Raw genomic sequence first — 15,046 nt, 5'->3', positions numbered from 1 at the left:
ATTTAATTGTATTTATTTGTAGCAATTGTGTTTATTTAATTTATTGATAGTGTAGTGTTAGGTTAATTGTAGGTAATTGTAGGTAGTTTATTTAATTATTTTATTGATAGGCTAGTGTTAGGTTTAATTATATCTTAGGTTAGGATTTATTTTACAGGTAAATTTGTTATTATTTTAACTAGGTAACTATTAAATAGTTCTTAACTATTTAATAGCTATTGTACCTGGTTAAAATAAATACCAAGTTGCCTGTAAAATAAATATTAATCCTAAAATAGCTATAATATAATTATAATTTATATTGTAGCTATATTAGGATTTATTTTACAGGTAAGTATTTAGCTTTAAATAGGAATAATTTATTTAATAAGAGTTAATTTATTTCGTTAGATAAAAATTATATTTAAGTTAGGGGGGTGTTAGTGTTAGGGTTAGACTTAGCTTTAGGGGTTAATACATTTATTAGAATAGCGGTGAGCTCCGATCGGAAGATTAGGGGTTAATAATTGAAGGTAGGTGTCGGCGATGTTAGGGAGGGCAGATTAGGGGTTAATACTATTTATGATAGGGTTAGTGAGGCGGGTTAGGGGTTAATAACTTTATTATAGTAGCGGTGCGGTCCGCTCGGCAGATTAGGGGTTAATAAGTGTAGGCAGGTGTCGGCGACGTTGAGGGGGCAGATTAGGGGATAATAAATATAATATAGGGGTCGGCGGTGTTAGGGGTAGCAGATTAGGGGTACATAGGGATAACGTAGGTGGCGGCGCTTTGCGGTCGGAAGATTAGGGGTTAATTATTTTAAGTAGCTGGCGGCGATGTTGTGGGGGGCAGATTAGGGGTTAATAAATGTAATATAGGGGTCGGCGGGGTTAGGGGCAGCAGATTAGGGGTACATAAGTATAACGTAGGTGGCGGTCGGAAGATTAGGGGTTAAAATTTTTAATCGAGTGGCGGCGATGTGGGGGGACCTCGGTTTAGGGGTACATAGGTAGTTTATGGGTGTTAGTGTACTTTAGGGTACAGTAGTTAAGAGCTTTATAAACTGGCGTTAGCCAGAAAGCTCTTAACTCCTGCTATTTTCAGGCGGCTGGAATCTTGTCGTTAGAGCTCTAACGCTCACTGCAGAAACGACTCTAAATACCAGCGTTAGAAAGATCCCATTGAAAAGATAGGCTACGCAAATGGCGTAGGGGGATCTGCGGTATGGAAAAGTCGCGGCTGTAAAGTGAGCGTTAGACCCTTTAATCACTGACTCCAAATACCAGCGGGCGGCCAAAACCAGCGTTAGGAGCCTCTAACGCTGGTTTTGACGGCTACCGCCGAACTCTAAATCTAGGCCTAAGATTGTTGCAATGAAAAATATATTCATGTTCAAGCAAAACTGCAAAATTATTATTATCATTATTTTTTATTTTTTTTAAAGTGTATATATTTTTGTATAATCCTACTGGGTAATATCTGTTCTCCCCCCTTCATTTCTTCTTTTGGCTGGACTGTGAGGAGTCCCACACACTTTCTACATAGTCTTCCTAAGGGCTTTTAAACGGCTGGACTTTAAGAATGTCAAATGACACACACACAGATTGGATGTTCATTGGAATTGTCATAAAAAAATAAATAAAAAGTTCATCCCAGTGGGCCGGCATAACACTGTAATAGAAACGTTACTATAGGCACGGATTTAGCTATTTTTACAGATAGATTAGAAAAAATAAAAAAGGTGCACGTATACTTTTTAAAAGGCAAAGATTACATATAAGGTATTCGATTAGCAAAAGTTTACTATCACTTTAAGACAAAACTTCTACACACTTTATAGCCAGGCAGATAGCTCATCATGCTAATGCACTGTTACAGAGATCTGTGGCAACCCAAGGGTTGCAGGTTTGATGAGTGTGGGACTCCTCACAGCCCAGCCACTCAGCCTTTCATCCTTCCGAGGTCGGTAAAATGAGTACCATTAAGTTGGGTAATAATAATGCCTGCTATCAGTTCCGTTAGTTGATTAAGTTTGAGGTTGTGCGCTATACAAGTATCCATTATTATAATCACAACTTTGTGAGATTTTAATTGAGGCATATTTATCAAGCTCCATATGGAGCTTGAAGCCCCATGCTTCAGGCTCGCCGGAAACACAAGTTATGAAGCAGCAGTCTAAAGAAACAACTTTAGATAAGATTGTTAATCATTATATGGAAAGAAATTATAAGATTTTATTTATATATAGAAATGTGCTGCTTGCTGGTGTTTTTAAAGTGAAGGTAAACTTTGATGAATGAAAGCCCGGTTTTTAAAAATACTATTAAAAACAGGGGCACTTTCATTCATCCAAGTTTAGAAAGCAGCCGTTTTGTTTAAAAACTTACCTTTCTTCTTTTCACAGCCGGAGCAGCTTCCCCCACCCGGAGATCCTCTCTTCACACGTCAGCAATGACTATTCCGGCTTCCTCCAATCATGGCATGGCCTAAGGCAATGACTCCCCTGGGGAAAAAGCCGTGATTGGAGGAAGCCGGATTAGTCATTGTTGACGTGTAAAGAGAGGATCTCCGTGTGGGGGAAGCTGCTCCAGCTGTGAAAAGAAGAAAAGGTATGTTTTTAAACAAAATAGCTGCTTTCTAAACTTGGATGAATGAAAGTGCCCCTGTTTTTAATAGTATTTTTAAAAACCGGGCTTTCATTCATAAAAGTTTACCTCCACTTTAAAATGTTTACAGCATGCATATATAACTATTATCAAATTAGACAGATTTCCCTTATGTTTATGTAAAGTATAATATAGTTAGTCCTGTAAAGTTAAACAATTTTGGTATAAGCTTTTCTATCTGGGTAAAAAAAAAGATATGTAGTACTGCAATTAGTATGCAGGAGTACCAAATAAATGGTTTAGTAAAGGGTTTGCAAACAAATATGCTGTTAAAGTTAGTTAATGCAATCATATTCTTTAGTAAAATACTAATTCTTTCTTTATGGAAGTCAAAATCTAAACCATTATTAAATAAAAAACAAACATTTTTATCAAATTTCTATCAAGGGAATTCAAGAACATACTATTAAACCATTTGAAGATACAACCTTTCTTTTTATTGAAGCAAACAACAGGGGATAACAAAATAGATATAAATTATTAGACATTAAAGCTTAATATAAAATTAGATATTAATTTTATGACGACGAATGGAGGATATATCATACTTTTTTTTCTTTTAATCAACATAATGGGGCAGAGAGCAGAGACATGGAAGAGTTTGTATTTCCTTTCACCTTATGAAATTATGAATGTAAAAAAGGAATATACTTTAAGACGAGTGGGTTAATCATTTATATTTTTCTCACAATATTATGAATGTATAAGAGAAACAAACACTAGATATCCCTTAATCACTTTTTAGGAAATTATGAATGTACAAGGGGAATAAGCACTAAAGAGGTGCCTTAATCCCATTTTTATTCCCATTATTATTTCTCTGGGATTCTTCATGTATTCTTCTTTATGTTGTATGTTTTTATTAAATATAGAGTTGATATTTGAATTGAAAGATAAGATAGATGATGAATATGAAAAAAAAATACTAAATTATATTGTTTAATCAATAATAAATATTTTGTGTTGCAGGTTGAGATCAAGGTAAAAAAAAATACAAAACATAAATGTGTTTTTCTTCTCTCTGTACAATGTTTATTTCTAGTTTAATATTTGTATTATGTTTTTAAAATAAAACAAAATAATAAAAGTATAAAAGATGACCTAATGCCATCAATTTTCAGAATACTGATAGCTCTTTTTGAGCTTTAATATATAAAACAGCTTTAAAAATGTTCCACACATAGACTTAAATTTTAAGAAAGCAAAATTCAATGATTTCAGGAAATTGTTAAATAACATAAATTGGGATAAAGTATTCTCTAATTAAAAAAAAAACATATAAAACTTTGTTAAAAGGGACAGTCAACTTTAAAATTTGTATTGTTTAAAAAGATTGATAACCCCTTTATTACCCATTACCCAGTTTTTCACAGCCAAATGGTTATATTAATATACTTTTAAACTTTGTGATTACCTTGTATCTAAGCCTCTTTTGACAGCCCCCTGATCGTATGGCTATTAATTTATTATCTATTGGCTTGCATTTTAGCCAATTAGTGCAGTGTCATCCACAACCCATGGGCATGAGCACAATGTAATCTATAGGATACACATGAACTAGCAGTCTCCTGTTGTGAAAAGCTAATAAAAAAGCATGTGATAAGAGGGTGTCTGTAGTGGCTTACAAACAGGCAGAAATTTAGAGGTTTAAATGTTATAAAGTATATTAATATAACAATGTTGGTTGTGCAAAGATGGGGAATGGATAGTAAAAGGCGTTATCTTCTTTTAAACAATAACAATTTTGGTGTTGACTGTCCCTTTAAATAAATATACATATTCACACATATCACTTGGTTATAAAAAAGAAATAAATCCAAGCCAATGTGGCTAAATAAAAATGTGTTAAGAGAAATTAGGGGGGGGGGGAAAGGTAGGGCATTCAAATTATTCAAAGCAAAAAGCACAGACTCAAAATATATAAGGAAAGGAATGTAACAAAGCATGCAAAAAAGCAATCAAATTAGCCAAAATTGAAAATGAAAGATTAATTGCAAAGGATTCTAAGTCAAACTCTAAAAGGTTTTTAAGTACATAAAAGGAAAAAATCTAAGAAGGAAAATATAGGTACTTTAAAATGTGTGAAGGGTAGCATGATTAACAGTGACAGGGAGAAGGTGGATGTACTAAACCAGTTATCTTCTTCAGTATACACAAAAGAGGAACCAATGGGAGATAGTTTGAAACAAACTAGAACATACAAGCCCATACCATTAACTGGGTTATCTCTAGAGGATATAAAAAAAATAAAAAAAACTGGATAATATGAAGGTAAATAAAACTCCAGTCCTAGGTGGAATACACCCAAGGGTTTTACAGGAATTTAGCACTGTTATAGCCAACTCTACTCTTAATTCTTCAAGACTCATTATGTTCAGGCATAGTACTCCAGGATTGGCATAAAGCTGATGTGGTGCCACTTTTTAAAAAGGGAAGCAGGGCTTATCCAGGAAGCTATATCCCAGTTAGTCTGACATCAATAGTGGGGAAGATACTTGAAGGGATTATAAGGTACTATATTGATGAGTATATTCGTATAAACAAGATTATGAGTTCAAATCAGCATGGTTTTATGAGAAATAGATCATGTCAAACTAATCTAATTAGATTCTACAAGGAAGTAAGTAAAAATAAAGATAAAGGGGAATTAGTTGATGTGATATACTTGGATTTTGCAAAGGTGTTTGATACAGTGCCACATGAGTGATTTAATGTACAAAATTAAGTGACTGGGAATAGCTGAAAATGTTCATAGATACTGGATAAAAAGACAGGGAGCAACGAGTAGTAGTAAATGTATCATACTCAGATTGGACAAAGGTAATCAGTGAAGTCCCCCAGGGATCAATAGTGGGCCCTGTTCTTTTTAATATTTTTATTAATGACTTAGAGCAAATATTAAATAGCACCATCTCTATTTTTGCAGATGATACCAAGTTGTGTAAGGTCATTAGGTCAGTGTAGGATGAAATTGCTTTACAAGGAGATCTACAAAAATTAGAAGAATGGGCAGGTAAATGGAAAATGAGATTTAATACTGGAAAATGCAGCTCTACATTTTGGAAGTAAGCAAGCAACCTATTATTTAAATGGGACTAGACATAGCAAAACAGAAGAGAAAATGGATTTGGGAGTACTTATAGATAACAAGCTAAAGATAGGTGCATAATGCAGGCAGCGGCTTCTAAGGCTAATGTATTAAAAATGGCATCAATGCAAGAGAGGAACGCATAATTCTGTCACTATATAAATCCCTGTTAAGACCTCACCATGAGTATGGAGTGCAGTTCTGGGAACCAATCTCAAAAAAAATACATTGCAGACTTAGACAAAGTTCAAAGAAGGACCACAAAACTAATAAGGGGAATGGAGAATTTAAATGGACATAAAACCTCAAAATGTTCTTTTATGATTCAGATAGAGCATATGATTTTAGGCAACTGTCTAATTTAATTCTATTATCAAATTTTCTTTGTATCCTTTGTTAAAAATCGGGAAGCTAAGTTAAGGAGCGTGTGTATATATACACATACATACACAGTATCTCACAAAAGTGAGTACACCCCTAACATTTTTGTAAATATTTTTGTAAATATTTTATTATATCTTTTCATGTGACAACACTGAAGAAATTACACTTTGCTACAATGTAAAGTAGTGAGTGTTCAACCTGTATAACATTGTAAATTTGCTTTCCCCTCAAAATAACTCAACACACGGCCGTTAATGTCTAAACCATGGCAACAAAAGTGAGTACACCCTTAAGTGGAAATGTCCAAATTGGGCCCAATTAGCCATTTTCCCTCCCCGGTGTCATGTGACTCGTTAGTGTTACAAGGTCTCATGTGAATGAAGAACAGGTGTGTTAAATTTATTGTTATTGTTCTCACACTCTCTCATACTGGTCACTGGAAGTTCAACATGGCATTGCATGGTAAAGAACTCTCTGAGGATCTAAAAAAAAAGAATTGTTGCTCTACATAAAGGCTATAAGAAGATTGCCAAGACCCTGAAACTGAGCTGCAGACCATACAGCGGTTTCACAGGACAGGTTCCACTCAGAACAGGCCTCACCAGGGTCGACCAAAGAAGTTGAGTGCACGTGCTCAGCGTCATATCCAGAGGTTGTCTTTGGGAAATAGATGTATGAGTGCTGCCAGCATTGCTGCAAAGGTTGAAAGGGTGGGGGGTCAGCCTGTCAGTGCTCAGACCAATACGCCGCACACTGCATCAAATTGTTCTGCATGGCTGTCGTCTCAGAAGGAAGCCTTTTCTAAAGATGATGCACAAGAAAGCCTGCAGTTTGCTGAAGACAAGCAGACTAAGGACATGGATTACTGGAACCATGTCCTGTGGTCCGATGAGACCAAGATAAACTTATTTGGTTCAGATGGTGTCAAGCGTGTTTGGCGGCAACCAGGTGAGGAGTACAAAGACAAGTGTGTTGTGCCTAAAGTAAAGCATGGTGGTGGTAGTGTCATGGTCTGGGCCTGCATTAGTGCTTCTGGCACTGGGGAGCTACAGTTCATCGAGGGAACCATGAATGCCGACATGTACTGTGACATACTGAAGCAGAGCATGATCCCCTCTCTTCGGACACTGGGCCGCAGGGCAGTATTCCAGCATGATAATGACCCAAAACACACCTCCAAGACGACCACTGCCTTGCTAAAGAAGCTGAGGGTAAAGGTGATGGACTGGCCAAGCATGTCTCCAGAACTAAACCCTATTGAGCATCTGTGGGGCATCCTCAAAACGGAAGGTGGGGGAGCGCAAGATTTCTAACATCCACCAGCTCTGTGATGTAGTCATGGAGGAGTGGAAGAGGACTCCAGTGGCAACCTGTGAAGCTCTGGTGAACTCCATGCCCAAGAGGGTTAAGGCAGTGCTGGAAAATAATGGTGGCCACACAAAATATTGACATTTTGGGCCCAATTTGGACATTTCCACTTAGGGGTGTACTTACTTTTATTGCAAATGGTTTAGACATTAATGGCTGTGTGTTTAGTTATTTTGAGGGGACAGCAAATTTACACTGTTATACAGGCTGTACACTCACTACCTTACATTGTAGCAAAGAGTCATTTCTTCAGTGTTGTCACATGAAAAGATATAATAAATATTTACTCTGACCATTAATCCAGCACAGAAAGGCAGGTAATAGGTGTAATCAAAAGGTTAAATTATCATTCTGTTATGGCAATGGGTTAAATCACTTACGGTATATAACTATAGATTTTCCATATATTTAAGGTGTTAATTCACTGCTGCTAGTGTGCTGAGGCAATAAAGGAGTTAATTGAATGTTATTTTCTGGCAGTCAAGGGGGTAGCATTACTAACACATTTTTAAAAGGATACATATTTTTCAGTCTTTCTACTACAATCAATGTAGAAGTTCATGTTTTGCTCTTATTTCTGGCAACCAAGAAGATAAATCAGGGTGTATGCGCGTATGTGTGTAGATATTTTACTACCAAATCAATGGTTACATTTTTGTTACTGGTAGCCTGAAGGTTAAATTACATTATATTCCTAGCTCCTAGAATTTTAATAATTTTATTGAGTATGAAAATGATCTTTAGGTTTTGTAAGTATGCAGGTTTAGATTAGTTACGTAAGTAAAGCTTTAGTTAAGAATGTTATAATAAAATTGATTAAAAGCATACTTAGGTAGGTTCGGGAGCTGCTGATTGGTGGCTGCACATATATGCCTCATGTAATTGGCTCACCCAATGCATTCAGCTAGTTCCCAGAAGTGCATTGCTGTTTCTTCTACAAAGAATATCAAGAGAATAAAGCAAATTAGATAATGGAAGTAATTTGGAAAGTTGCTTAAAATTCTATACTGTGAATCATGAAAGAAACATTTTGACTTTTCACGACCCTTTAAAGAGGCATAAAATACTTTAAATGACAAGACTATTGTGCTGTGTTGCAATGAATTAACTCATAGGTCAATTATGAAAGTATTCTAAATATGTTAACACCCTGTTGAAATTGTTTTCCAATGGCCAAACATCACCCACATTTACAGGAGGCAATCCAGACTTATTACAGGAGAAAGCACATATTGCAATCAGGGTTATAAAAGTCAAAAATTGCGTAAAAAAAAATAAAAAGAAGTTTTTTTAATTTAAATCAGTATTTTTTTTTAATATTTTAATAAATAAAATCTATTTTCTGTCTATGATACATTTCAGTCCAAAGGTTATTTATCCTAAAATTAGAATTACTTTTTTTATATGTAGCATGAGACTGTATATTCATGGCAGCAATGTTTACATTTTTGGTGAATGAATTTCCTTAATTCATTCACAATGTCATGCTCTCAGAGGTTTCTTCTGTAAGACTATTTGGGACAATGTTTCTATCTAGAAAATATCACAAATTCTTTACTTTGCATTTCTCAAAGCTGTGAATTTGTATCTGCAGAGACAGCATGCCTCTTATTCACACCACAAGTGTTATAAAATAAACATACAGAGTTGAGGAAACAAATACCTTAATTCCATGGTTCCTCTGCAAATCTATGTACACAGAATTCACCCATTACATCTTAAAGGACAATGAAATACAGTAGAACTGCAAAATCAATATACACATAATAAAAAGACAATGCAAAAGCACTTGTTCTGAATTTCAAATCAAAAGTATACTACCACAACACAGTAAATATAGCAATAAAGTGAGTCACAGTGCACTCAATTTTTGTTTTCCAGTGCATATAAAAGTAATATTTACACTAAACTGTAGTCTATTAAGTGTGCAATAGCAGTATGTCTAAAAAAAACAATATACATACTTTAATTAAAACATACTTTATTCCAAAAAAATGCTAACCACCATCTGAGCCTTGAGCAAGTCGTAATCTTTTTGCTGGCGGTGTGTATATATAGGTCTGTATATACAGTTGTAATCAAAATGATTCAACACCCATTGCAAATCAGGTTTATTGTCAAAATGTACAGACTTTCAGCTGTTTGCAATGAATAAATCAAACAAAAGCAATTGAAATAGCTCAACACAATTAATGCTTCAAGTGGTTTCCCCAAATTCAACTGAAAATTTAACTTTTAATTAATTCTGCAGTCTCAAAATTATTCAACCCATTCATTGCAAGCATCTTTAGTACTTAGTAGAGCACCCTTTTGCTGTTATGACCTGTTGCAAACTAGATGCATAGCCAGACATCAGCTTCTGGCAGAGTTCCTGAGGAATCTTAGCCCATTCCTCATGAGCAATGGCCTCCGGTTCAGTAATATTCTTGGGTTTGCTAACCGCCTTTTTCAAATCCCACCAGAGATTTTCTATGGGGTTCAAGTCAGACGATTGTGATGGCCACTGTAGAATCTTCTAGGACTTCTCCTGCAATCAAGCCTTGGTGGAATTTGAGGTATGCTTGGGATCATATCCCATTGGAAGGTCCAATGATGCCCAAGCTTCAGCTTCCTCACAGACAGCATGACATTTTCTCCTAAGATTTCCTGATACTTCAATGAATCCATCTTGTCTTCTACACGCTGCAGGCTTCCAGTGCCAGAGGAAGCAAACCAGTCCCAGAGCATCAGCGGGGGTTGAATAATTTTGATAGCAACTGTATGTGTATTGATGTGTTTATAAGTTGGAAAAATGGTGCTGATAGACTTGCTCGACACAGGGTTGCCACAAACCTTTAATTTTTAAAAAGAGCAATATCTTGTGAAGCGCAATAAAGCAAAGCGCAATAAAATGAGGAGGTTGTAATTATACAAGGGGCTAAAAAAATACCTGGCTCCTAGATTTTCAGGCTGGCTCCTAGATTTTGAATATATTTGTCAAGCACTAATAAGTGGGACCAAAGAATTAAAAACGTGATTAAGAAATTTTACAGCAGAATATCAGGGTAATTCTTCACCTCAAGCTTAAAAGGGACAAGAAAGTCAAAACTAAATTTTCATGCTTCAGATAGAATGTGCAACTTCAAATCCAGTAAAAGTCAAATTTACCCCCTTGTCTTAGTATCATTTGTTGAACCATAGCTCATTTCCATGAGAGTATACAAAGGCTCAGAAGAGTGCTTGTGTCTAGAGCACTATATGGCAGCAGTGTTTGCAACAATGTTTGTAACAATGATATACATTAATGTTTAAGATGCAGGTACATTTCATAAAATAAGTAAATTGGGAAGTTATTTTTAATACACACTTACACACACTCTATGAATCATTGAAGTTTAATTTGAACTTCATGTCCCTTTAAAAGCAGTATTTATCTCAACACTAAAAAACCTTTGTAATTATCAGGGAAATCCCTTAGAGACAAATTAATTACACGTTTTGAATTTAAACCACACTTTTTTAAAAACTGAAGGAGGTTAATAAATATATATATAGTTTTCTGATATTACTAATTTTTTCTCTCTTCCAGGAATTCTACAGCACACATACCACAAAACAGCAATGCTTTCACTTGAGTGAATTTGAAAGTATGGGCTGCAATTCTCTTTTATCCACCCACTATATAAAGCTAGTATCATATACTATTCTGCATATTAACAAAAATGGGGAATCCCATAAACAATAAAAAATCCTTAATATTAGAGCTGCTACTTTACATGAGACAAGAGAGGATAAAGAAATCACAAGTTTCTCATTACCCCTAAAACAGGGTTCGATAAATTCAGGAGCCTGGGAGCCACTGGCTCCTAACTTTTTGGGTTATTCTCCATATATTGATATACAAATACCACTGTGTGGCTCCTAAAAGTGTGCCTGGCTCCTAAATTTTAAACAGATTTGTCAACCCCTACCCTAAAACCTTCTGGCAAGGTTGACAGAACCAGCCTCATGTTTCTTTATGAAGAGGGAGAATCAGTTTAGCAAGTTTTGCCTAAAACTTAACATAGCAGGGGAATTTGTAGCTTCATTTCACAATAAGTGCCAGTCTATATAAAAAAAATTGGCCTTTTTAATGGGACTTGATACCAATCGTTTTTCTTTCATGATTCAGATACAGCATCCTATTTTAAACAACTTTACAATTTACTTATGACATTACCTATAGCAGCAACAAAGTACTATTGGGAACTATCTGAACACATCAAGTGAGCCAGTGACAAGAGGCATATATGTGCAACAACCAATCAGAAGCTAGCTCCCAGTATTAAATTGCTGCTTATTAGCCTACCTATATATATACAGTTTACTTTACTGTCCCTTTAAGTCAAATTAGTATGGTAAGATTCACGATATACGAGCATGTATTTCAACAGCTGTCAAGTTGTGAAGTTGTGGATAAACACAGTAAACTTTTTTAGTATGGAAAAAAGTTTCAAAAAGATAATGGTTGCTAAAATACTCATTTTTTGCTACAGTAAGATCATTATGCAAACATTTTCACATATCTTTTATGGTATTTAATAGATGCTCCCATTTATGTATAATAAAATGTTTCTTTTACCATGTAAGAGAGCTCCTATACCTCCCAAATATATTAAAAAGTTTTGCTGAAAACAGCTTCCAGCACATAGAATAATGTTCTAATGAGACTTACTGGGCAAAATCAATAGGGTAATAATATTGTTATAATGGTTTTATTATTAATAGGAAATATATATTTGCACTCATGATTTTAATATGTATTCTAAATTTCACATTGTTTTCTATCACAACTCAATACTTTGGCATGACATGTTTTAAATAGTTGTTCCTATTTACAAATAATTGCCTATCATTAAATACTCTTTTAAATGAATTTAGGGCCCTAAAATGCTCTTTTACATATGATAAGGAAACTTTAAAGGGATACTAAACCCACATTTTTTATTTCATGATTCAGGTACAGAATGTAATTTTAAGCAACTTTCTAATTTACTTGTTATCGTTTTTTTTCTTTGATTTCTCTGTATCTTTATTTAAAAAAGCAGGAATGTATAAGCTTACGAGCCGGCCCATCTTTGGTTCAGCACCTGGGTAGCGCTTGCTGATTGGTGGCTAAATGTAGCCACCAATCAGCAAGTGCTATCCAGGGTACTGAACCAAAAATGGGCAGGCTAGTAAGCTTACATTCCTGCTTTTTCAAATAAAGATACCAAGAGAACAATGAAAAATTGATAACTGGAGTAAATTAGAAAGCTGCTTAAAATTGCATGCTCTATCTGAATCATGAAAGGAAAAAAATGGAAGTTCAGTATCCCACTATTATGATATTAGAAAAAAAAAAACATTTTGGGCCACTCTTCTTTTCATTTTACCAGCTATTATTATAGAAGGGAACACTGTGGGTTGCAAGCAGGCAAGACAAATAAGTAAGGTTTTCCAATGTATGTTGGAGTTTCAAAAAATGGTTTTGGACCACTAATCTCTATCAGTATATGTACAGTATATAAATGAGGCCTGTAAGGTTTTAAATGTCTCATATTTGCTGAATCCAAATAACAAAATATTTAAACTTATGTAGCAAAACCTAACACAGGGACTCTTTACTGCTTTACAAATATAATGAAACTTATTGTACATTTTTTATGTAAAGAACCTTTTTATGTCATTTTACCTCACAGTAACTTCCCATCAGTGAATATTTCCTAAGTACTGCATTTATAGGTGAGAAGTGGTGAACGTATAAAAGCCTGAGATAAAGATTTTATGTAAGGCTCCAAAATGAAAATCCTATTGGTTATTCCCCACTCATTTTAATACAGTTCTCATTTTCTTCGTGTATAAGGGACAATTAAATGCAGCATTGCAATACAAATTAGGGATACTATGTAATTAAAAGGTTGTATACCCAGAAAGTAAAAGGTACCACAGAAATGTCAAAAACGAACATCTGTAAAAGTTCAGTCAGACCCTCTAATTATATCAGTCAGCTTTTAGAAAGACTTGTGACTAGACTTTTTGAAAGGTAAAATGTCTTTTAAGTGAGAATTTAAACTAAAAAACATAGAACTGTCATTATTAGATAATAGCTTGCAGGTCATTAGCTGTCCATCAGTTCAAAGAAACTCCTCCCCTTCACTAGCCCATTTCGGCTCTGCGCAGTTGATTGGAACATTTACCCCAGTCAGGGGCTAATTATCCCACCTCCCTCCAGCTGGCCCTTCTACTCACTCTAGCGCGCGGATCTCAACCCCCAGCTCCAGCAAGTGCCCTCCACGTGCACGAGCAGACTAGCGGCGCGATCCCGGGCACACGCCCCCTTAGCAGCCCGCGGTAACTGTGGCAGGGGATCGTTGGTTCGCTCACGTCACCTGTCACTGTCAGCCCCACATACTAAAACGTATCTAGCTACTCAGAGCTTCCGAGAAAGGAGTGGGCGGGTACTGCCACTTCCCAGCAGTCATACGCAAGCGTGTAAATATACCGTGCGCGTGTCCTGTCAAATAGTGTAGGCAAGGCAGTGGCTCTGGGGGGGACAGTGCGGGTTAAGCACAGTCTGAATGAAATGTTTAGTACTCATGGGAATCTACGTATGAGGGTTATGAGTGTTCTGAAAATACCGTAGCACCCCTCTATAAGCCGAGCTGTCAGTGAGGTCCCAATTGATTGGATAGAGCTGCGCTTTTTACTCGGGTCTCAGGAAGCTAAACAATTGTGCAAATATGGAATCGCAAGGCTGACCGAGACATAGGAGTGTGAATTTTAGTAAATGGAATAATGAAACTAAAACGGACAGGATCTAGTCAGGCCCTTTTTTTAATACAGCCTTGAAAATGTGACGGCTCCGGTGCACTGATTTACCTCTATGGTAGTGGCTGATATAGAACTCAGTTCTACAGAAGTATATACACATTTAGGAAAGTAATGCAAAAGCATTTAACTTTTTGTATTTTTAAGAAAAAAAGACTAGATTAACCTACATGATGATGCCCTCAAACAAATGTTTATCGTTTTCAAGCTGTCATGTTGTCAATCCAAGCAAACTTCAAAGTAAACAAGTCCACGAATAATACTGACAGATAAGTTTAGCCTATATACAAATAGATCACACAATTCTCTGGTTAACCGTGTGATATCTCAGTCATTCCTTAATTTGTTTACTTATTCAGGAAATATATTTGACATTACTGCTACTATTTTGTAAAGCTGAACATCTTCAATTTATGGCTAAATTTACCACCCCCTTCATCTTGCTGTAATTGTTGTCTTGAAAAATAGTTTTCCTTTTATCCTTGATTTAAAGTTTTAGAACACATCATTTCCAAAATTTCAAATTAAGTGATTAAATGATTTTTTTTCTCTCACTAGAAACCCAAGTAAAAAGTTTAGAAAGTCAGGTAGATTACAAGTTGTGCGTTTGTGCTTTAACGCTGAAAAAATGGTAATTTCAGCATTAAAACAGCAAAGTAGCCATTACGAGTCTTGTCGGTATAGCTGTATCGCAAGCATTTTAGCCTAACGCAACGTCAGTCCCGCATTTAAA

General features: G+C 35.6%; 1 protein-coding gene across 3 annotated transcripts in view; it reads right to left on the bottom strand.

Moving 5' to 3' along the window:
- Nucleotides 1-13,903, bottom strand: part of PCGF5 (polycomb group ring finger 5) — a 256,321-nt gene extending 242,418 nt beyond the window's left edge. Inside the window, exons 1-2 of one of the 3 annotated variants that reach the window (XM_053692323.1) lie at nt 13,735-13,897; nt 8,314-8,419 (exon numbers count right to left, since the gene is read on the bottom strand). The gene's annotated coding sequence lies outside the window, so the exon portion shown is untranslated. Of the gene's footprint in view, nt 1-8,313; nt 8,420-13,734 lie in introns of all 3 variants that reach the window. The other 2 variants (XM_053692324.1, XM_053692322.1) reach the window with 2 other exon arrangements.
- Nucleotides 13,904-15,046: the final 1,143 nt, after the last annotated feature.

Source organism: Bombina bombina, chromosome 9 (assembly GCF_027579735.1).
Source record: "Bombina bombina isolate aBomBom1 chromosome 9, aBomBom1.pri, whole genome shotgun sequence".
In the NCBI taxonomy this organism is placed as follows: Eukaryota; Metazoa; Chordata; class Amphibia; order Anura; family Bombinatoridae; genus Bombina; species Bombina bombina.
The sequence above is the reverse complement of the archived record's forward strand: the minus strand, read 5'-3'. Positions and strand labels throughout refer to the sequence as shown.